Source organism: Pelophylax lessonae, assembly GCF_965119305.1.
Source record: "Pelophylax lessonae genome assembly, chromosome: 11".
Taxonomy (NCBI): Eukaryota; Metazoa; Chordata; class Amphibia; order Anura; family Ranidae; genus Pelophylax; species Pelophylax lessonae.
Window position 1 is genome coordinate 169668929 of NC_138778.1, and position 22312 is coordinate 169691240.

Below are 22312 nucleotides of genomic sequence, written 5' to 3' on the forward strand. Positions count from 1 at the left end.
TTGATCGTGGGTGTCAGGCGGCAATCGGAGCCGCCTGACCCGTGCATCGGCTTCCCCCCTGCCGAGTGGGGGCGGGAGCATGCTGCCGGCGGTGCGCGCTCGCCCCCTAGCTTCCCGCGCGTGACCGTCGTAGTTCAGCGTCGGTTTACGCAGGAGAGCAATCCTGCCGCAATAAAAAGGCGGACGGTAGTCGGGAAGCGGTTAACATATATAGAAATTCCCGTTCTGTACAAGATATTGGAGGTGCAGTTGTCACCAGTGAACAAAGTTGCAGACAGTAATAAAACTATATACTATCCTCTTTCTACTGATATTGAGTTTGATTTACTAAAACTGAAGAAGGACGCAGCTGCTCCGCCCCCTGCCTCCACTTGGGACTGCCCATGCTTTCCTCGCTGGGTTTCGTGCGAGGATGATGTCAGGGGCTTCTGTCCGGAGAGTGAGGAACCCCCGGGGTAGGTGGAACATGGAGCACCCAGAGGAGGGGGGGAGGCTGTACAGCTCCAGGGAGGTGACCTGACTGCAGGAGGAGCAGAACAAGGTAGTCAGCAGCTGCCAAGGAAGAATTCAGCACTGGAAGAAGTTAGAAAGCAATTATGATTTTCTCTAGGAGAGGCTTGGGTCTTTGCCCGAGAAGTTGTCCTATGATATCATGGTACCCTTTGGCCCGCTAGCATTTATGCCAGGGCGACGCATCCAAACCAACAAAGTCACCGTTTTGCCCAGGTACAACAGGTTTGCGAAATGTTCAGCCAAACAAGCCATGGGCTTAGTTGACCACAGAAAAAAACATGTCATGAAAGCACAGAAAGACCTGGAGGAGGTCATGAAGAATTTTGAGTTCGTAATGGAGTTCACAAAGTACCTAGAGAAAATGAGCAAGGCATCCTGTGAATACTTTGATATCAGGGAAGAAGTCAGTGAAGAGACGGTTTCCATGAAAGGCAAACACTGTACAGCGCACAAACCTCACTCAAAACCAAAGGCTGAGACCAGCTCTGAGGTGGATTTTTGAGAAGAAGAGTCCAAAGACATATTCATATACAATGTGGCGCTTTGGGCCCAAATAGAGGAGATGGAGAAACAAGAGGAGCTGCGAGGAGAACTTGCAGAAGTAACGGTAGATTCTCCCCTCGGCAGGTTTTCCTGTTACAAAGACGATAAGGAGAACCTGAAGACCGATCTAAACGTGAAAAAAGATCATCTCGCTGCAGCCAGTCTTGCGAAATTGGAATTGTTCATCTCAGGCTGTGTGAACAGTTCTTATTCATAACACAGCAATGATGAAGACTCTGCAAGCTGTAAAAACTCAGTTTCCACCATCTACTTTTCCCATATGGATGAACCAAAAAGGGTGAGAATAAACACTGGAAAAAACACTACTTTGAAATTCAGCGAAAAGAAAAAAGAAGCCAAAAGGAAAAGAAAGAACAGTAATAGGAACGGTCACTCCAGAATTGGTAGTTATAAAGATGCCAGTGGACATATACAGAGTGTTAGTTGACCTGGTGAACGGAGGGTATGTCCCTCGAAAATCCATTATGAAGTCTCGCAGCCGCAAGAACAGTGTGTGCAGCGATATCAGCGAGAATGGTTTGCATGAGCTTGAGGACAGAAGAGGGTACCAAAGGAACATAAGCATGGAAGACTGCACTTTCAATTACCACAGCGAGGACGACAACTGGATGCATAAAAAGCTGTCGCCTGTGTTCGGACCATCAGAGGCATTTTCAACTGTCATAGAGAAAGAAGCGTTTTCTATTTCTGTGCCCATAACAAGCATTGACCACCCGGCTCTGCCCAACATTCAGGAAAAGGGTGAGGAGTCCCACGAAGAGGGGGCCAAAAGAGTCTCAAATTTCAAAGCTGCCAGGATGCAACAGAACAAGTGATAACTGTGTGCTTCCCCCCTGTAGTGTGTCCCCAGCCACTGTGGGACACAACCCACCATTGCAGGTCTGGATGATGTTTACTACCTCAGCCTGTACCAGGTCACTTTCAGTGGCCAAAAAACAATATGAATTTCAAATAATTTTGATAATCTTAACTTCTTTTCTTTAAATAAATATGCGATATTTTCCATTAAAATAAAAAAATAACTTGAGCAGTCAAAATCGGGTTCAGCTGTGCATGGTAGTCAATCAGTTTCTAATTTCAGCTCGTTCAATTAGGTTTTGACAAAAAAAAAACCTGGAAGCTGATTGCTTTCTATGAAGAGCTGTACCAGATTTTGCATTCTCCAGTTTTAGTAAACCAACCTTGTGTTTTTGTTTGGTCTGTAAATTCTTATCTTTCTTATCCTGCCAGGGATTTAGGGAAAATATCCCCTATGGGGACACACATAGAAATAAAATACTGACAGAGGCTTTCTTGTCCTGACAGAGATTGAGGCGAATTGTCCCTAGCTATGATGGATTACCGAATAGGCAGAGTAGGCACTGGCCTATAGGCCCCATGACGTTTAAGGGCCTTGACACAATATATCAAAATAATATTCATTTGATCTTGAAAGAAAATTACATTGAAGCATTGTTCTACAAAATTTAGAAAAAAAGTAATCAACGCAAAGAAATTAAAGATTTACATTAAGTGGTTGCCGTCCGGCCACAGTACATTTACTGCGACATGGGCAGGCTGGATCACTTACATGTACGTCATCCAGCTGAGGAGAATGCAGCACACCACTCATGACAGTTCAAAACATTGCTGTTTCAGTGATCATCACTGAAGAAGGAAGTAGCTTTACATCACAACTGAATATAAAGAGAAGAGAGGCCTCTAAGTGTAGCAAAATGGTTACATTTAATGAAGGTTCAAAATTTAGCAACTCACATGGTTGATGATTAAAACAGAAACATCTAAGTATGCAGGAATCCGGGGTAAAGCTGTCCACATAGTCCATCTTCCATATACATTACACATACAGTATGGATTACAAGCATAATTTGTTTCCGGGAACATGCTTGTAATCCAAAGCACTCCAATATCAAAGCAAATTTCCCAATAAGAAATAATGGAAACTCAGATGATTTGTTCCACAACCATTTATTCATAAGTCTTTCAGTTTGTAGTCCAAAGATTATAGCAATGTGATGGTAAGGTTGTGTAACCATTAAATGTCCACCCCTAGCACATGTGACTTAGGCAGCCAGAAAATGTCATGTCCTTATTCATACATGTATGGACAAGGACATGACATATTATGACAAAACTAGTTATTAAAAAACATATTGCAACAATTTACACACGCTAATGCACATACCTTTTCTACTTATTTTACAGACTGCTGGCGGGAACAGCTGGTGTGGTTACTGCTGGTGGGTACTGCTGGCAGTTACTGCTGGTGGGTAATGCTGGTGGTTACTGCTGGCAGGTAATTCTGGTCATGCTGGTACTGCTGAATAATGCAGCGGCTGCAGTAGAGAGCAGAGCTGTTGCTTTCTGTATGGCTCCTGTCACAAGTGGAGTGCATTTCATATCACTCTGCCTGTGATAGAGCTGGAACTATACAGTGGCTCTGTCACTGACTGCAGACATCCTAAGTCTCTCGCAGCAGCCGGGAGATCGCACGGCACTTGCAGCCTAGTGCGTGCCCATCCAATGCAGCCTAAACAGTGCCCAGACAATGCAGCCTCACCAGTGTGTGCCCATTCAATGCAGCCTGATCAGTGCCAATCCAATGCAGCCTCACCAGTGCATGCCCATCCAATGCAGCCTCACCAGTGCATGCCCATCCAATGCAGTTGCAGCCTCTTCCTACAGTTGGTTGGAAGCCACTGTGGCCTTGTCCCCGATTCGACTTCCTTCCTGCCCAGAAAAAAATACAAATTGTCAGGGGGCAGTGGGCCGCATTGGCTGCAGTTGCGGGCCGCAGGTTGGACATGCCTGGTCTAAGTGGACAGCTTTGCCCCGGATTCCTGCATTCTTAGATGTGCCTTTTTAAATCATCAACCATGAGAGTTTCTAAATGTTGTACCTTCATTAAATACTTGGAGGCGCCTCTCTTCTCTTTTATACTCTAGCTCCGGCTGGATTTTGCTACTAATCCTCTTGTGGAGGCTGCCATTTGTGAATGGACATTTTATGGTTACACAACCTATCACATTGCTATAATCTTTTTATATGGACTACAAACTGAAAGACTTATGAATAAATGGCTGTGGAACGAATCATCCATTATTTTTTATTTGGAAATTCGCTTTGATATAAGAGTGCTTTGGATTACAAGCATGTTTCCGGAACGAATTCTGCTCGCAATCCAAGGTTTGAATGGGTAATGTACAGTAGTGATGGTCATCGCCATCTAGTGGTTGACATACACACTACTGTACTTAAAATACCTTGTAAGCTCTTGTAGTGCCACTCATGGTGCTCTGGTGGTAAAATCTGGTGTCTCACAGCAGTGTAATGGCCGGAATACGCGATAAGAATATCGGACGCAAATTTCCGTTCAGCGAGTGATCGGCCGATATTCTACTTGTTAATGTCCAGCCATCAATGAGCGATATCGATATTCTGAACGAAAAATACCGTTTGAAAAACCCGAAAAATTCTGTCGTCTCGTTTGCGAAAGAACGATATTCTATAGTTGATGTTGAGGTCGTTCAGTTTAACCTCATCACGCATGTCCAAAAAACACTGTTTCGATAGTCGGCGGGCACCGGTCGGGCGATATTCGGGCCGTGTATGTTGGCAACGTTTTCGACCGACAAATACTTTTTCAAAAGTCGGTGGTCGAATGATCGGGCGATATTCTAATTGTGTATTCCGGCCATAAGGGTGCAGGCCGTTCACATTCCTCTCCACCTGTTGAGCTAGTGGTCAGCTGTGTCTCATCCCTTCATGCACACTACTTAGTTCAATGTTATCCCACTAGAGTGTGGGCACAAGAAACCTCCACAAACCTGTGAGGGGGCCCCAAGCTTTCGCCTGCCTAGGGGCCTCCACAGACTTTAATCTGGCACCGGTCCCCAGTAGTGACGCACATAGAAATAAAAACCTGATGGAAAGTTTTGCGGCTTCCTCTTTCTATCCAAAACCAAAGAAAACATTTTGGCTGGAGCTGGGCTTTAATCACTTTACCTCCGGAAGGTTTTATCCCCTTCATGACCAGGGCATTTTTTGCTATTGAGCACTGTGCTACTTTAACCTCTTTGCGTCAGCCACCTCCCAGCCCTTTAAGGGTTCTAAACCCCAGGAGGCATTTGGGTCATGTGACCGCTGTGATTGGCTGTCACTGCGGCCATATTACCAGAAAGCTCCCAATCATTCATGCATCGGATGCTTTTTGGTAACCGCCGCCTACTGTGCTAGGACCGTGCTCTCAGCACGGTAAGTGGTTTGCACAGGGCTGTGTATATGCGACCACTGGGCGTGAAGGCCCACACACTGAGAGGCCTCATATGTGCATTCAGCTGGCATGGAGAGGTTCCCTGGTAATTGCTTGGTCATGCAATAATGTATGAAAATTAAGCTTATATAATTGTTTCACACAAATAGAGCTTTTTTTGGTGGTCTTAACCAGTTCTGGACCGGAAGGGTTTCCACCTTAATGACCAGGCATTTTTTTGTGATATGGCACTACATTACTTCAACTGACAATTGCTTTAACTGACAATTTATGTTCTTTTTTTTGCTCACAAATAGAGCTTTCTTTTGGTGGTATTTGATCACCTCTGGTTTTTATTTTTTGCGCTATAAACAATTAAAGACCAACAATTTTGAAAATAAATAAATATATATATATATATATATATATATATATATATATATATATTACTTTCTGCTATAAAACCTATCCAATAAAAAAAAAATGTAAAAAAATCACATTTTCATGAATTTAGGTCAATATGTATTCTGCTACATATTTTTGATTAAAAAAATCCCAATAAGTGTATACTGATTGGTTTGCGCAAAAGTTATAGCGTCTACAAACGATGCAATATTTTTAGCTAATTTATTTTTTTCACTAGTAATCAGCAATTGTTAGCTGGACTGCGACATTGCGGCAGACAAGTTGGACATCTAACTGACACTTGACACTTTTTAGGTACCGGTGACACCAATACAGTGATCAGTGCTAAAAAAAAAAAATGCACTGTCACTGCACTAATAACACTGGCAGGGAAGCAGTTGACATCAGGGGTGATCAAAAGGTTAAATGTGTCCCTAGGGGGTGCCTATTAACTGTAGGGGGTACACTGATTGGGGGAAGACAGAGATTTGAGTTCCTTAGCAGGAACACAAGATCTCCATCTTGTCCCCTTGCAGAATGGCAATCTGCCTTGTTTACACAGGCAGACCACCGTTCTGCCTCTCCCGGGGATGATTTCTGGTGGCCGAAAGACATGCTGATTGACATCCCCTCTAGCCAAGTAAGTCGTTTCATGCAATAGAGCCACACTGCCATAGTAAATACACGGCGGACGGACGGCAAGTACTGCGGTTTTTATTTTTTTCTGTAAAAACGAAAAAATACTGAACATTATGAAAAAAAAAAAAAAAAAACACTTTTTTTAGTTTGTTATAAAATTTTGCAAGCAAATAATCTTTCTTCATAAATTTAGGCCAATATGTAGTCTGTTATATTTCTTTAGTAAAAATAACCCAAATCAGTGTATATTCATTGGTTTGTGTGAAAGGTATAGCGTCTACAAACTATGGCATATACGCAAATATATATTTGAGAATTCATCAATTCTTATGTACTAATTTTTTTAAAATACCAGGAAAGTACAAATAACCCCCAAATTACCTCTTTTTTGAAAATAGACAGTCTGAAGCATTTAGTAAAAGGCATAGTGAGTTTTTTGAAGTTGTAATTTCAATTTTTTGAACAGTGAAGAATTAAATAACATTCCTTTTTACAATTTTTTTTTTTTTTTTTTACATACTGTTACCGATGCAGTAACATCATCATATGACTAGTGTGGTGGTGATCAGGAATACTGACTGCTGACAGTATGTTAAAAAAAAAAATTATATTTTTTTTAACTTTTTACATCCTGGCATCAGAGTAGTTCAGCGTCACCATAGTTATACTGTACTACTCTGGGGGGTTGATCAGGGATTTTTTTTATACTATTATTGCTTATAACAATGGTGATTACTGTTATAAGCAATTGGAGTTCAATCCTTATTTCAATCCTTTTATTTTCTCTTTTCTCTCCCTCTGGGTGTCCCTATTTTTTGTATAATGTTCTGATTATTTTTTCATTTTTTCTAGCATATGAAATTAATAATTTATAGCAACACCGTGTTAGAATAATGTATTGCCTGTATTATCTACCAGCTAGAAAGCTTGGAAAATGAAGTGGATCCTGAAGAAGCCCGTTTTTGAGTGAAACGCGTTGATCCTACCACTCTTCGTAATATTTTGAAGCTCTGTTATTCATATGACATGCCTGGTAGCGTGTACTACATGATCTTAGACAGTAAAAAAATATTTGAATTGTGTTAAATAAATAGTATATTTTTATCAATATTGTTCTTTGTGGTTACATTGTTAGGCACGCTAAATATCCCCCTATTCCCCTAATCTCCCTGTTTGGGGAATTTGGGGACACTTTATCCTTAAATGTGTATAAGCAATGGTTTAATGGTTTTCATTCATGACAGCTTGAATACTATTGTGATCTGTGAATGGCTACAGCTAATACCATGGTACAGGGTGGTGTGACTGGCCCAGGTACCACGTAAAAGCTTTGGGCCACTCGCAGTATCACAATACTAAGCAAAACAGTCATGGATGTAAGCCATTTATGACAGTTTTGTTGACATTCTAATCATGTGATCACTATGACCAATCATAACAATGACATGATACCGTGGACACAGCGGGACATGCCCGTGCACCTGCTCACTGCAACATACCAGTATGTTGCGGTGCCTGCAGCTGCTGCCTGCTCGCAGTGAGCTGGTCAACTAGTGGTTAAAATCCAAAATTGTAATTAGGAGGTTCATCACAGGTAGTTTTCTGCTGCTATTTACCATCATAACCTTACCTGGCCCACTGTAAGTGTGTGTTTTTGGTGTCAGCAATTTCAGTAGACACATTAAGGCTGAGTTCATACATGCTGAGGCCGCAGCTCACGGCAGTGGGTCCAATGCGTCCCTGTTCACCGAATCAGATGCGAATCAAGTCTGAATTTCTGCCTGAATTTGCACCTGATTCGGAACCAAAGACGCACAGGATCCTTTCCAAATGGGGACGGCGGCTGCCCTGGAGGTGTGTGAAATGGCTCTATTGAGAGCCAGTCACAGTCTCCTGCCCTGCGAATTGGCATAAGTTTGAACCCAGCCTGAAGGTTATGGAATGATTCAGATTGGTTTTGGAGAATAATGTGAAGTTATAAAAAAATGGAACTCCACCCCTGCTTCTACCAAGATGACCACCTCCACACAGATACAAGGTGTGGTAAGTCAGTAATGGGGAAAAGATCAGCTTTAGGGGCCAACATATTAGGTCAATGTTGTTACAAACATTCCTGCCACTTTGTATACGTGCCACGGCAGGGTGCGGTATCTTCTACCTCCAGGTCATTGTCTCAATAATGACAGCTAAAGCCTCGTACACACGCAACAATTGTTGGCCGACCGAACGGCCGTCTTTTGTCCAGTGTTGTTGTGTTGGTTGAAATGTGCTCTAGACTGCACACAAATTTTCTCGCCAACAACAACCAACTTCAGAAGTGATGTCATGTGCTGGTTTACTTTCCGTGTGCTTTTTCTTCTCTGAGCATGCCCAGTCTTGCTCATCTGATTTTTGTCTGCCGAAATCTGTACTGACTGATGGAAAATCGCCCGTTCTGTTGACGGCCAACAAAAATTTTAAAGCATGCACACCAGATTTTGTTTGGCCGAAAAGTTGCAGTCGGTTGTCGGAAGCATCATACTAACAAGCCGACAATCGGCCGATCGGACGTTGGCCGAAAATCCCCGGCCAACAATCGTTGCGTGTGTACGAGGCTTAACTTATGGGTTTGGACCAAACCAAACTCATCCCTTCCAAGGGTTAGAAAGGCTGGATTCATCTCTTTTTCATGGATAGTGTAGGACCCACTGATAATGGGGTACTTTGACGCAGTGGTGGGCTTGAGCACTATATGGCCATATGGTGGGACCAAATCCCCATTTTTATTTATGGATTGTCTTCAAATTTGGTAATTTCTTTTGCATGTGTGCGCTATGGGGCAGTAGGCAGGATTTCTTAACCTTATCTTAAAATATTAAATAAGACACTTTGGAATTAAAGAGGCCGCGGCCGTTTATTATTTCACACATAAAGATCGATAAATCTTTTTAAACTTGAATAAAACAGCAGTATAGAAAAACAACCCGGTCCCAACGACCCAGGTTGCCATTAACAAATAAATATATCAAAACATCCAATCACAAATATAAAATAACGTCCCCCTTCGCTGTGACCGAAGGTGACCCTAAAATAACAAACTGACCGCGACAAACAAAAACAGGGGGGGGTGGGGGGGGGGGAACCGCTGGGCTGACTTCTTACTTCTCCTGTTGACTGGCGACGTGACGATTCATCTGTGAGGGGGCCCCTTAAATAGGACCTCTTGAACTCTTCTGACCAATCAGATTCAACTCTTCTAGGCGGGAAAAACCCGGCTCAAACTGGTAAGGGGCTTATTCTCCCTGGATACTGGGTAAACTAACTATCCCCTATAGCCAATCAGCTTTCTTCTCATCTGACAGGCTCTAAGCTGCCTAAACACTAACTCAGCCTATTCCTTACTCTAAGCTATCCTCACCTGCCACTTCCCCATAAATAAAAGAGGCCATTCGTCCCCTTTTCTTTTTATGGGGCAGTAGGCAGGATTTCTTAACCTTATCTTAAAATATTAAATAAGACACCTTCAGACTTTAACTTTGGAATTAAAGAGGCCGCGGCCGTTTATTATTTCACACATAAAGATCGATAAATCTTTTTAAACTTGAATAAAACAGCAGTATAGAAAAACAACCCGGTCCCAACGACCCAGGTTGCCATTAACAAATAAATATATCAAAACATCCAACAGGCAGGCGGCTCACACCCGCCTGGCACACCCCCAACACGCGGCCTCTTCAATGCTAGTACTCAGGTTGGCATTAAAAGTATCAAGGCCAATATCCGACAAGTGGGTGTCATCAAACCTGTACAGCCCACTAGTACCACCCTCCAACTCCCTATGCCTGAAAGATAAAATCCCGACGACGCGCAGCAGCTTTTCCAGAGCCCTGTTGACGCGCTTACGAATTTTTTCAAATGGTCTCAAGTAACAGTGCTTGAACCAGGCAAGTCTCGGGATGACCTCCGAAAAAACCACAGTCATAAAAGGAAACGACAACTTTAACAATTGTAGGTCATCCCGGATTGCAAAAATCAGATCCAAAGTCCTAGCTCTACCTACATCATTCCCCCCAAGGTGTACTACCAGTATATCCGGGGGGGGAAGAAACTGCAGAAGTCTAAAAATTTCGGGACGAAATTCCGACCACAGCATTCCTCTCTTGCTAAACCACTGAATCCTATAAAAATTGGGATCTAAGCCAAGGTTTTCACCGTAGGAACGTCTTCTGGCTCGTGCACGAGCCCAGTGCACGAAAGAGTGTCCGATGATCCATATGGTCAGGCATCGTCCTGAAAATTTTAACAAACAGTGTCAGGGCGGATATAAGATTGAAAAACATCCGACTTCCATCTACCCAACTTTTTGACAAATTGATCATCAAGACCCAATCTCGCAGCTTCAGTAGCGGCACCGATACGAAAGGAATGGGAAGTCAACCTTTCCTTATCCAGCCCCAACTGAACGAGACACTTCTTAAAAACAGCATTAAATTGATAGCCAGTTAATGGCCTACCATCCTGATGATTGAACAAGAATACGGAACCGTCCGCTCTAATAGCCAAAAATTTGTTCAGTAAACGCACCGGACATACTGACGAGTTGCGGAACCTGTGCAATTCGACACGCTTCCCAACACCCAACTGATCCGTCTTAGAGAAACGTATCAAAATGCTACAGGTCATGTCAGATAAAATTGCGTCCGAGACAAAAAGACCGGAGCTAAACGTCCTATTAGTCGGGACTAGCTCAGAAATTCTCAGTGCCGCAAAAAACATCAACGAAAAAGCCGCCTGAAAAAGGACCGACTCATAATAAGAAAAGCAAACGGACGACGTAATTGAACACAAATTCACCAAAAGTGAGACAGTGACAGGCTTCCTGGAATCAGGCAAAAAAGTCGCCTTCCGATATCCCTTCATGGCTTGACGCACCGTAAAAAATGAAACGCATGAAGGGAAATTCCGTAACTTAACGAAAAACGATACTCCGGCCAAAATTTTGTTCACGTGAGACCATGCATACCCTCTATGGAATAATAAATTTAGAAATGACAGCACCAAATGTTCTGAAAAACTATCCGGGGATACACCCGATGACTGAAGATGCGACACCCATAGAGACCATGCAGATTGGTATCCTGCCATGGTCGACGGAGCCAAAGAGCGCAATACATTCCTTGCCACCAAGTCTAAACTATGTACCACAAGTGGCTCGGGTAATGACAGCTCAGCTCGTCCGCTTCCGGAAACAGCGTAAAAAAGCGTTCCATCTGTAAGCGAGACAAAGCATCCGCCAAAACATTATCTTTGCCCGGGACGAAAGTCGCCTTAATCCAAATATTAAAGGACAAGCATTTAGACACAAGATAACGCAATAATGCAATAACAGGAGGGGATTTTGAAGATAAACAATTGATAGCAAACATCACCCCCCTGTTATCTGTCCTAACCATCAATCTCCTGTTCCGAAAGTGATGGCCCCAGACTTCCAGGGCCACCACAATTGGAAAGAGCTCCAGAAGAACGCTGTTGCGTGTGAAACCCAACTGAACCCATCGCGGACACCAGCGGTCGGCGCACCAGTGTGTGCGCCAAATGGCGGCGAAGCCAACCGAACCCGCTGAATCCGTAAAAAGACAAAAGTCCTTGTCCAGGATAAATTCCTCCTGCCAAACATTTTTGCCATTGAAATCCGACAAAAACTGGAACCACACCAACATATCTTCCCTGACCTCCTGAGTTAACCTCACATGAGAATTGGGCGACTTGAGACCCGCAATCGTCGCATACAGCTTCCTGGAAAATAGCTTACCCAGGGGAATGACCCTGGAAGCAAATGCCAGCAAACCAAGCAAGGACTGCATCTCCTTAAGACGAACCTTACGCCTCCGGATCAAAGACAATAGACAATGTTTGAGTTTGGACACTTTCTCTTGCGGGAGCCTAAACTCCATTACCTCGGAGTCGATGGTGATACCTAAAAATTGAATGCAGGTAGACGGCAAAGCCGTTTTCTCATGAGCCAACGGGATCCCAAAAAGCTCGCACAACTGTACAAAACCATCCAGTAAGCGCAAGCAGTCTGTAGATCCCGCCCGCCCCAAGAACAAAAAATCGTCCAAATAGTGAACGATGTCGGTCGAATCACAAAATGTCGAAACGACCCATTCCAAAAAGGTTGCAAAACATTCGAAATAAAAACATGACAATGAACATCCCATAGGGAGACATCTGTCAAAATAAAAATTGCCCGAAAAGAAAAACCCCAGGGAATTAAATGCGTCCGGGTGTACCGGCAGCAGACGAAAAGCCGATTTAATGTCAGCCTTGGCCATCAAAACCCCCCTCCCTAGGCCCCTTAATTTCACTAGGGCATCGTCAAATGAGGAATACTGGACCGTAGCTAAATCCTCGCTTATCTCATCATTTAAAGAATCCCCGAAAGGAAACGACAAATGATGAATAAGCCTGTAAGTATTAGGCTCCTTCTTTTGGACAATGCCCAAAGGGGAGATCCTAAAATTCCTAAAGGGGGGGACCGAGAAAGGGCCAGCGAATCTACCCAATTCAATTTCCTTACTCACCTTTTCTTCCACGACTGATTCCAAACCCTCAACAGACCTAAGATTGTCCACCAACCTACAACCCTGACCGTAAAACTTGGGCAGGGGAAAACCATCTGTAAAACCCTCAGTGAGGAGGTTGGCTTTCGCCCTGTCTGGGTAACGCTGAAGCCACGGGAGCATGGCGGTGAGGCTCACTGGGGTTACCGCCTTTGTGCAGAACACCCGTGGCCTGACCCCCTTGCCTCTTAAAGCACTTTGCGATGGGGTGGGCCCCAGAGCAAAAAGCGCATTCGTGCCTGTACTTGCATGAACCCGGCCACTTGCAGACGGATTCATTGAAGTTAAAGCACACTCCTTTTCTAAACTGCAAACCCGAGGAGGAGGCTTGGGGCTGCTGACTCGGAAAGGGCTGCCTGGGAAAAATTGACCTTTGTGGGAGAAAAAGGTCCAGCCAAAGGCTGACATCCTTTACTCCCCACTTCATAGCGGGCTGCACCGCCAGCTTTTGGCGAAAAGCCACGTCGTACTGAAACCAGGAGGTTCCGCCGAAATTTTTGTACGCTTCCAGTATAATATCGGCATGCTGAAACAACCCGACGCTTTTAGCAGGGAAACGTTCACACATAACCGACGAAAAAATAAAAAAGCCCTGCAACCAGTTGTTGAAAGACTTGGAAATAGGGCGCCTCCGCTCATCATCGTCCTTCTTATCAGCCCTAGCAACAAAATCTTTAGCTGAAGGTAATAGCGACAACATATCCATAAAATGTCCCTGCCAGATCCTCTCCTTAACGGACTCAGATAAGTGGAAACCTAACGGGGACACCTCACAGGTGAGAGTTTCCCTAAGGGAAGTCTCCGGCAGATTCTGCGCTTTAGCTAGGAGGTAAGAAGCTGACATATCGGAATGTAAACTCTGGGGCCTATGAGGTTCAACCTCCAAATTGCCCATTGGGGGAATCCATACATCTCTAGGTGAAGGAGCAGGCTGGGGAGCCACCATGTCGCCCGATATAGTAGTAGTGGGGGCAGACATGGCAGCTGGGGATGGCAGCACAGTAGCAGGGGTACTCGACCCAGCACCTGTGCTGGTTTCTAATAAGGACTTAAAGTCCTTCAGGAAAGTCTGTAACAATCCTGACATGGCAGGCAGGGGTGCGCTGTCCTGAGCAACAGCGCCCCTGGTGGTGTGATCCGGTTCCATGTGCAGTGTTCGAGGGGGCCTAGTGACCAGGGAGGGGGCTACCACAGTCTCCACGAAGATCTCCTCACCTGATCTTGCCGGCGCGATCCCCTCCGAGCTCCTCGTCCCGCCGACCGATCTTGCCACCGCCGACTGGGCCCTCGCTCCGTCACCCGGAGCAGGTCTTCCCGCTTGGCCGCTCCTTGGCGATGCTCCGCTGCCCCTCCCGGCTCTTCGGACCTCCACCGGAGGGGAGAAACGATGGCGCGGATTGCGCCGCCTCTTCACCGGCCCGATCCCCTGGCCGGCTCTTCCGGGTGTGACGCGCCTGCTCACACCGCTTCCCGTGACGTCTTCTCCGCCCGTCGTCGCCGAGGATGACGCTCTTCCGTCCGGGACCGTTACGTCAGCCGATCCCCGTCCGACTTCACTTCCGGCGGCCGCTCTCGATGCCGGTCCCGCTCCATCTTCTCCCGCCGCTCTACCGGATTCCGCGACGAGCGGCAGCTCGAGACACCGCCGGACCCAATCTTCGCCGCTGGGCTGACTTCTTACTTCTCCTGTTGACTGGCGACGTGACGATTCATCTGTGAGGGGGCCCCTTAAATAGGACCTCTTGAACTCTTCTGACCAATCAGATTCAACTCTTCTAGGCGGGAAAAACCCGGCTCAAACTGGTAAGGGGCTTATTCTCCCTGGATACTGGGTAAACTAACTATCCCCTATAGCCAATCAGCTTTCTTCTCATCTGACAGGCTCTAAGCTGCCTAAACACTAACTCAGCCTATTCCTTACTCTAAGCTATCCTCACCTGCCACTTCCCCATAAATAAAAGAGGCCATTCGTCCCCTTTTCTTTTTATTCTTTTTTAATATACAGGTCTTTTGGTTCATAGCTGCACCAGCTTTAGAAATACATGGGTATGCTCCCCCAAAATTCTTTGCTTGTTTAAAAACAAGCTGCAAGTATGACTGAAGGTAAAACCTTTTTTAGCTTTGGATAGAGTGGAGAGGGATTAGAACACCTGTCAGTTTGTATTGCTGTCTGTGTATCCCATTAGGGACATTTAAACTCACTGTTTGCCCTACTTACTATTATCACTGAAAGAAAATCCCAACCTTTGAGTGGTCACCAGAACAGGAACAGAGGAGAAATTTCAATGAGGATAATAGTTCTGGTGACAACCAGGGATTTCCTCCTGTTTGAGGGATTACCTCCCACTTTGTTTTGACTATGGGACAGGAGGTTAAAGGAAATCTCTACAATGGGAAACAGATGGCAAAAACTAACTAACAGGGGTATAGCCCACCCTTTAGCCAAAATAGAAAAGGTTTTGGCTTCAGTTCTACTAAAAGTCCATCTGAAGCCAAAACTTTTTTAATTTTGATGGAGTAGGGAATGGTAATCTCCAATTGTTTTTTTTCCCCTATTGGAGAGTCTTCTCTGTTTTGTAGAGACAAAAGGAAGCAAGAGAAAATCTTTCCAAAGTGAGAGACATAGAAAGTTATCACCGAAGCAAATATACCAACTAGAACATGTCACATCTATTCCTATTCTGGTGACAACCCACAATTTTGGATTTCACATTACTTTCTGACACAATGATAAACATGACCAATAGAGAGGGTGAATCTACTGAGCTGGGACAGACAGAAATTAAACAAGCCTACTTTATTTAAAATTCATATTTTTTTGTTTTATTCATTTCAATATTTTTTTACACTTTTTTAAATATTTTAATAGGGTTCATTTATTGCTACCCCATAATACTTGTCCATAGTTCTTTAGACTACATGCAAAATTATTTTGTGGTCCACTGGTACTGCTATACCATCCACTGGTACTGCTATACCATACACTGCATGTATTTTGATAGCTGATGGTTCACCTTTTTTTACTAGTAGTTATCTTTTTCTTTTGGATGACCTGGGAAGGAAATTGCATTGGCACATGCACAGTGAGCCATTTCCAATTTGCTGAGACGCACTTCTGCTGTAGCTTGAATGCACAATGCAGCACTGACACCAGTTAATGGAGTACATTCTGCTAGTCTTTGTTCTCCACCTTAATCCCTATGCTGTATACAAGTAGGACAAGGCTTCCCTATTTTTTTACTTTTTTTTTTTTTCGGCATTGGTATGTGCAATTGTTTGGCCACTGACAGAGGCTTGTATTACTGGGGTGTCCCTCATACACCTCATTCACATCAATGGATTGTTTTCCCAAAACAATAGACTTGAAGAAAACATCATTGCCGTATGAATGGAAACAGAATGTTTAACTAAGATTTATTTTTTTAAATAATATAAAATTATTTTTGTATTATATTTCATTATATTGTTTTTACATTACATTTTTAAATATTATTTTTATGTTACATTATATTACAATATTTCTTTTTATTTTAATATATAATTTATTTTATTTTAATATATAATGTTTATATTATATTTTATTATATATTTTTTTCCAAAATATTATTTTATTATATTATTTTTATATTTTATTATAATATTTTTACAGTATATTAATTTTATATTATATTTTATATTATTTTTATACTATATTTTTGTTATATTAAAAAATAATAAAAAAAAAAAATGGCGTACAAACTGTCTATGCTGTTTAACCTTATAAAGAACAAAGAAAACCTAGCTAACAATACTAAAAAAAAAAAAAAAAGTGAAAAATAAAAAAAAAAGCCTTCATGGGTGAAAACAGAAATATCTAAGCTTTAAAGAAATAATGGAATGTAATGCTCCCCTCTACTATTTTATAGAGAATACTCCCCCTTACAAATGTAGTATTCAACTGTTATGTACAAAAATATCTAAATTACCTTTATTCCTATGCAAACAATGATCAAATGCCCACATATAAAAACCAATGAAATAAAAATCATATTGAACAGTTATTAGTAATTAATATAGTGGACCTGGTTTTTCAAAAGTAAACCTCTTTAATTGTATTTCCATTCCACATGTCCCATTTTTAAGCTTTAAAATAACAACCGAGTCAAGCGGGAAAACATTTTAACACAGCAAAAAGTCTGCTAAACCTCTTGTGAATTTCAAGAAGAAAAAAAATCAGATCAATCATCCCCTTCCCCCAATCTGGACTTTAAACATAACCACGTTTGTCTTCAATAACGTCTACCCCATAGTAAATTTGTACCTTTTATGAACATAAATCGGTTCATAAAAAGTTTTGCAGGGCTAGCAAGAGTAGCGGAGAGCTGCAGAAAAATGAAATAAAATTGTGAAGCTCACCTTTTGTTGTTGGTTTCCTCCATTCCCACATTCCAGTTCTTATCTGGGACACAAGGAGAAAGAACACATTCCAGCCTGACAGATTACAGAGATCCTGGCCCGTTGCATGATGGGATTAAAATGCTCAGAGGGAGAAAAAGTAAAGTTTAAGTACATAAGGAACGGTCTACGGAAAGTGTAGAAAAGGTTGAAAATTTTTCCATCACATGCAAGTTGCTAATTTTGCACCAAAGTTGAAAAAACTCTAGTTTTTTTTTTTTTTTTGCTAAAAAATTGCTTAGAACCCCCAAACATTAGTTTTTTTTTAAAAAAAAACAGAGGTCCTAAAGAATAAATTGGTGGGTTTTTAAAATTTTCATGTTACGTGGGACTTGTGCAGTGGTTTTCCAAACACAATTTTTGGGAAAAAATACAATATTTAAAGTTTTTATGCAAAAAAAAAAAAAAAACCACATGATATAACCTAACTTTTTTTGTAAAATATAAAATCTTATGTCACGCCGAGTAAATAGATACCAAACATGTCACGCTTTAAAAATGCACACACCGAGGTGCATGCGCGCAGCTGAAGATGGCGGCGGCGTGATCCTTCAGCTCCGATCCCCGCCGGTCTGCTAGAGTTCGTCCGTGCTTCCAGCGATCCCGCCCGCACCTCCTGAGCACCAGATTGGACGTCTTAAACCCCCGGGACCCGCAATCAGGCACTGGGTAAGCTGGAGCAGCCCCCGGGACGTTTTGTTGAGCTTCTTAGAGCCGCAGCCTGCATAGCCAAGATGGCGGCGGCAGCCCCGACCGATGCCCAGAAACTGCAGCAAGGCTGTATGTCAGCACTCCCAGCACCGCTGCAGCAGGGATCGGCTGCGGATGTGGATAAAGGGGGCTCCCAGGCATCTTCATTTTCCCCAGAGAGGGACATTTTTTCTTCTCAATCTGACCTGGACAGGGCCTTCTGTGACATTGCATTGAGTCAGGGGAGTTTAGGAGACAGCTTTCCCCCATTATCAGGTGCACAGACAGCAGCCCCTCATCCACCAGTGGAATATTCAGGAGACCCTATTTTACTGGCCAAATTTTCTACTTTATTGGAACAGGGCCTTGAAAAAGCTAGCCTGCGCATCACCTCTGACCTGAAACAGGAATTTCAGGCACTGGGCTCCCGCATGGGGTCTATTGAATCTGCCTTGGAAGACACTGTGGCTAGGACAAACCAGAACACAGAATGCATTGAAACTTTACACAACAGGCTGGACGAGGCACTGAATAAAATTGATGATCTGGAAAACCAATCTCGTCGGTATAATTTTAGGGTGCGGGGTATCCCAGAGTCCTTTAGTGATGCCGAAGCTATCGCCAAGGAGCTTATAGCGCACCTCATCCCTGATATTACCCCCCCAAAATCTGGAATTGGGTAGGGCGCATAGGGCCCTGACGGCGCCACGTGATGATGGTCTCCCACGTGATATAATTGTGAAACCTCACTATTACAAGATTAAAGAGCAAATTATGTCCAGAGCTAGGGACATCGCTGATTTACAGCTTCGCAACCACAAAATCCAGATCTTCGCTGATATATCGCCAACTACAATTCAGAAACGCAGGAACCTGAAACCGTTGCTACAACCACTTATAGCTAAGAATATCAAGTATTATTGGGCGTTTCCTTTTCGACTAAACTTCACTTATCGTAACAAGAAACACTCTTTTGCCACATTTCCTGAGGGGGAAGCCCTCCTGAAGCGACTAGGCTTAGTCTCCACGGATCCAGATGGGCCCCCCTCTACTCCTCAATAGGGATGATCGAACAGTTCGGGTCGACCATCGGTTCGGCCCAAACATTGGGTGTTCGAGGTTCGGCCGAATTTAGAACTTTTTGCCCAAAAAGTTCAGAATTCGGCAACCAGAACCGCCCAAAATGCAATGCTTCAGGAAATGGGCTTTAAAAGCCCGTGATTGGACCAGAACCATTAGCAAAAGCCAATTGAGGGGGCAGGAGAATGCTAGGAATGTGATTGGAGTGACTAGGGGGTCCCTAGACCAATCATTAGTGAATATGCCCCCCAGTATATAAGATCGCCCCGCCATATTCCTAGCATTGTTATACTGGACATGGAAGAGAGTGGAAGCAGTTCTGTTAATTTTACTTTAAAAGTGTCATTTAGCTATTTTTAGTGTGAGGAAAGGGATATCTAGTGTAGTTAGTGCTCCTTTACACTTAAGTTAGCTTCAAAAATTTAGTTTCTGTAGGGAAAGTGTTAAGTGTAAGGGGACCGTAGTGTAGTGTAGGGTTAACTGACAGTGACTGCTATGGAAGGGTGACAAAACCCTTCCATAGCAGGGTGACCGCTATAGAGAAAAGATCATTTCTCTGAATAGCTTCGGCACACCCATATAGCTTCTCACCAGCCAAGCATTTTTTATGCTGCAGGGGCTGCCACTGCCAGTGCTTTTTTGAGGACATGTTTGATGTCAGACATGACATCTGAACATGTGTATAGGGGGTATATATAGACATATATGTCTGAATATGTACCCCTAGACATATATAGGTGTGATAGTAGCAGAAATATATGCTTGCGCTAATGAAATCATTTACAGTAATATATTTCTGCTACTATCACACCTATATATGTCTAGGGGTATATATTCAGACATATATGTGGATATATACCCCCTATACACATGTTCAGATGTTTTGCCTGCCTCAAAAGAACCCAAAAAAATGCCAAAAAAACGCTAGCGTCAAAAAAAAAATGCCCAGGTGTGTTTTTGCTGGCATTTTTTGGGGGGTTTTGGAGGCAGGCAAAACATCTGAACTTGTGTATAGTGGTGTATATACACACATCCATATATTTATATACACACCTAGACATATATAGGTGTGATAGTAGCAGAAATATATGCTTGCGCTAATGAAATCATTTACAGTAATATCTTTCTGCTACTATCACACCTATATATGTCTAGGTGTGTATATAAATATATGTATGTGTGTATATATACCACTATACACAAGTTCAGATGTTTTGCCTGCCTCAAAAGAACCCAAAAAAATGCCAAAAAAACGCTAGCGTCAAAAAAAAAATGCCCAGGTGTGTTTTTGCTGGCATTTTTTGGGGGGTTTTGGAGGCAGGCAAAACATCTGAACTTGTGCACAGTACCACTATACACAAGTTCAGATGTTTTTCCTGACTGCAAAGAACCCAAAAAAATGCCTGCTTTTAAACCGGCAAGGTGTGGAGAGAAGCTAACCCCCTGAGCTGAAAGTTTTCTAATACATACAATCCTTTTTTTTTCTGGTTCTGGACATGCTACAGAGCTGAAACTTCACAGGTACACCTTTTAGACCCCCCAGACACAAAATCACACAAAAAATGTTCTTAAAAATTGTCATTTTTGATAAAAAAGCCAATTATTGAAAAAATTAAAAAAAAAAAAGAGATTTTTACTTTGGATTTCAGATCTGGGGGGTCTAAAAAGTGTACATGTGAAGTTTCAGCTCTGTAGCATGTCCAGAACCATAAAAAAAAGATTGTTTGTATTAGAAAACTTTCTGACAGGGGGTTGGCTTCGCTGCTGTAACACCTTGCCGGTTTAATAGAAGGCATTTTTTTGAGTTCTTTGCACTCAGGAAAAACATCTGAACTTGTGTATAGTGGTACTGTGCACAAGTTCTGATGTTTTGCCTGCCTCCAAAAACCCCCAAAAAATGCCAGCAAAAACACACCTGGGCATTTTTTTTTTTTGACGCTAGCGTTTTTTTGGCATTTTTTTGGGTTCTTTTGAGGCAGGCAAAACATCTGAACCAGTGTATAGTGGTGTATATACACACATCCATATATTTATATACACACCTAGACATATATAGGTGTGATAGTAGCAGAAATATATGCTTGCGCTAATGAAATCATTTACAGTAATATATTTCTGCTACTATCACACCTATATATGTCTAGGTGTGTATATAAATATATTTCCTGTTTGTCTCCATGGCAGCCTACGTGTGGGTTAACCCCGTCTCCACTCCAAGGGTATAGGACCCCCCTCCCATAAATTTCAGCTCTCAGGTAAAGCAGGTGTTCATTTTTTGTCCTCCTCCAAGGACCTACACTTCTGATGTCTTACTACGTCCAGCTTACCTTAGGATACTTTGGATGGTGTCTGCATGTCCAGAGCCCAGCCACGGGCGGGTGAGTGACATTTAAAATCCCCTGCTCTCTGCGGTTGACTGAAGCTTGATCGGCATTCTCTGACATGGGTCTGAAGATTCGCATTGCTTCCCTTCATGGCAGCGGTATTTGTTATTTATGTGCACTTTGTCTGTCTCTTTTCCTATCACTGTACAATATGTTTGTTTGGCCCAATGGCGCTGGAACGCTTCCTGCGTTCCAGCAAACCCTTCCTGCGTTCCAACAAACCCTTCCTCTTCCTCCTCTGCTTCTAGCGTCCAATCGGTAGACGCTTCGTGGTCCCGCACATGCGCAGTGCACCGCGAGCGAAGTTGAGGCTTGGTTCGCACATGCGCATTAGCGATCGTGTCTGCATCACCGCTGACGTCATTCCGGCGGGAGATTTAAACAGCTGACGATTCCCCTGTACTTTGGGAATGTACTGTGGGCGTTGCGGCAGCTTCCCAGTGTCTCTGGATTCCTTGCTACAGGTATGTGCAATGGAGACTTGACTGCAGAGGGGGGGGGGGGCGGAGGGTTGTCACCTCACAATGTATCTCTGACATGGTGTCTGATATGTATTACCTTTCTTTATCAGTCTGGTTGTTTGGCCTGAAGTATGGATCCTGCGTCACCGCCCTCCTGTGGCCAGCCCTCTCACAACAGGTGGGTGCTGGCATTTTTCAGAGGGGGGGGGGGCGGGGAGGGCTTGCTGGTCCCTAGGTCATGGCTAAATCCAGTGTCTCCCAGATTTTCTCTTTTTTCACCAGCTCTTC

General features: G+C 43.3%; 1 protein-coding gene and 1 pseudogene across 2 annotated transcripts in view; one reads left to right on the forward strand and one right to left on the reverse strand.

Annotated features, from left to right (window-relative positions):
* The window catches only part of TMEM98 (transmembrane protein 98), a 106493-nt gene extending 89002 nt beyond the window's left edge, over positions 1-17491 (reverse strand). The window contains exon 1 of the mRNA XM_082271703.1: positions 17371-17491. The gene's annotated coding sequence lies outside the window, so the exon portion shown is untranslated. The remainder of the gene's footprint in view (positions 1-17370) is intronic.
* Positions 455-1892, forward strand: LOC309566701 (unconventional prefoldin RPB5 interactor-like; annotated as a pseudogene). Its single transcript has one exon. The product of its transcript is annotated as an unconventional prefoldin RPB5 interactor-like (transcript).
* Positions 17492-22312: the final 4821 nt, after the last annotated feature.